General features: G+C 39.6%; 1 non-coding gene across 1 annotated transcript; it reads right to left on the bottom strand.

The window, feature by feature from the left end:
• Positions 1–1,074: 1,074 nt before the first annotated feature.
• LOC131234258 (small nucleolar RNA R71) lies at positions 1,075–1,181 on the bottom strand. Its single transcript, XR_009165661.1, has one exon. It is a non-coding gene; the product is annotated as a small nucleolar RNA R71 (small nucleolar RNA).
• Between the last annotated feature and the right edge of the window lie 1,488 nt (positions 1,182–2,669).

The raw sequence follows: 2,669 nt of genomic DNA, 5'->3' as shown, positions 1-2,669 counted from the left end.
TTTAAATCGTGTTGGTTTAAATAAAACATCAAGTTTTTGGCGCCGTTGCCGGGGACTGTTTCGTTCCAAATTGGATTTAGGATTCTCTCTTATCATAATTCATAGTCTTAGGTTTTTTGACTAACTTTAGGTTAAAATTTTTTTTTTAGAAACTAACCTATTTCCTGTTTTGTAGGGACCTGACATAAACTACTACTTTGGTAATCTCTTTCCAATTTTTCTATTTTTTTTCTAATTTCTATTTTTAGAATTAAGGTTATATTTTTTCAGAAAGTTTCTATTTCCAGGCTATTTTATTTATTTTTAGAAATTTTCCCTTTTTAGAAACTAACTTAGCTTTTATTTTCTAAGATTACAAACTTTTTTTTTTTTTTTTTTTTTTTTAGAAGTTAACCGTTGCTTAGGATTTTTTCTAGCATTATTTTAGTAAATTTAATTTATTTTTGTTTTCTTTTTGTTTATAGGAATTAAGGAAGGAAGCTGCTAAATAACATTGTCTTCAAAAGGAGGAGCTCTTCTTCAGACATCAATCATCTCCTTTTCTGGGTTCTTTCTTCCCATTCTCATTTACATAATTTTAACTTGTTTTAGAATCTCACAGTTTATGCTAGGACGTAGATCTCTGGATTTAGAACTAGCACCGTTTGATCCTGAGATTGAAAGAACAATTCGTGAAAGATTGAGAAATAATTCTGTTTGTCGAATGAGACTGAAGTTAAAGCTCTCAAAGATTATTCAGCTCCTGTCCAATTTAATGCGCCTTCATGCATAGTGTTGCCAACCACTACGGCAGCACACTTTGAACTTAAACCTGGAGTCATACAATTGTTGCCATCCTTTTATGGATTGGACAAAGAGGACCCATATCATCATGTGAAAGAATTCTTAAACATTTGCTCCACCTTTAAGTTCCAAAACTTCTCAGACGATTCGATCCGCCTACGCCTGTTTCCTTTTTCTTTGAAGGATAAGGCGAAAGCATGGTTGAATTCTCTAGAAGTTGGATCTATCACTACATGGGACCAACTGTCTAAGAAGTTCTTAAACAAGTTCTTCCCCGTTCACAAAACCAATGCCCTCCGTAGAGAAATCACTAACTTCACACAAAAAGAGGGCGAGCACTTTCATGAATGTTGGGAAAGATGGAAGGACTTGCTTCTTAAATGTCCTCACCATGGTTTTGAGAAGTGGCAACAAGTTCAATACTTCTATGACGGTCTGACACCACAGAACCGTCGCATGGTTGATGCCACCAGTGGAGGGTCATTCATGACCAAAAGTGATGTCGAAGCGTGGAACTTCTTTGAAACTTTGTGCGAAAATTCCCAGCAATGGGATTATTCAAATAGAGGTGATAGAAGTCCCCAACAACAAAAGAGAGGTGGTATATATGAGATAGGAGTCATACCAGAGCTAAGTGCCAAGCTTGATAACCTGACAAAGAAAGTTGATGCTCTGGTATTGAATAATGGACCACCACAAATAGCTCAAGTCGAGGCATATGCCACATGTTCCAGTCCTGCCCATCCTATGCAGTCTTGTCCATCTGGTGCAGCATTCCCAGAACTTCTCTCTGAACAAGTTCATGCTATGAACACTTTTCAAAAATCTGGGAATGATCCTTACTCGAACACATACAACCCAGGGTGGGCTAGACATCCAAATTTCTCTTGGGCAAAAGGACCACAACAAGGAGGACCATCTGGAAATCCTCCCATGCAACCGCACCTCCAAGTTGGCAGTCAACAACCTCAACAATTTTCACAATATCAACAACTGCCTACACAATCAAGGAAACCATCTCTTGAGGATACACTCCATCTTTTCATGCAGAGTTCTCTCCAATTCCAAAAAGACACCCAACAAACCTTACTGGCCAACCAGCAAAGCTTACATGCAAATGCACAATCCATTGCCAAGCTGGAAGTACAAATGGGTCAACTAGCTGCCACATTGAGTGAGAGAGAGAAGAGCAAGTTCCCTAGCCAACCTGAGGCTAATCCAAAGGGACAGTATGAGATTGGCTCTAATTCCAACCAAGGGCAATATCATGAACAGGCCAAATCGATCACTACCCTTAGGACAGGCAAGCAGATTGATAACAGAATAGAAATGCCTGGGGATGAATCAAATTCTAAAACAGAAGATCAAGATGAAGCAGAGAGCCATACCAATGCATCCAAAGTCCAAAAACTCTCTGACTCTCCAAGAGCCACGAATGTGCCACCTTATGTGCCCAAAGCACCCTTTCCTCAACGTCTGGCACCAATAAAGAAAAGAAATAACTTTGATGAAATCTTGGATGTGTTTCAAAAAGTGCAAGTCAACATCCCGTTGCTTGACGCTATCAAGCAAGTCCCTGCTTACGCTAAGTTTCTTAAAGATTTATGCACTCAAAAGCGTAAGCAGAATGTTCATAAGAAAGTCTTCCTTGCGGAGCAGCTCAGCTCCATGATTCAACATAACACCCCTCCTAAATTTAGGGATCCAGGAGCTCCCACCATTTCTTGCGGCATAGGAGATCATAAGATCGGGAAGGCATTACTTGATTTAGGGGCGAGTGTCAATTTGTTACCATATTCGGTCTATGAGCAGCTAGGACTTGGTGAGTTGAAACCGACTAAGGTAACATTACAACTAGCTGATAGATCTGTCAAGGTGCCCCGGGG

The sequence above is a fragment of the Magnolia sinica genome, chromosome 18, assembly GCF_029962835.1.
Source record: "Magnolia sinica isolate HGM2019 chromosome 18, MsV1, whole genome shotgun sequence".
Taxonomy (NCBI): domain Eukaryota; kingdom Viridiplantae; phylum Streptophyta; class Magnoliopsida; order Magnoliales; family Magnoliaceae; genus Magnolia; species Magnolia sinica.
This window is presented reverse-complemented; position numbering and strand designations above follow the sequence as displayed.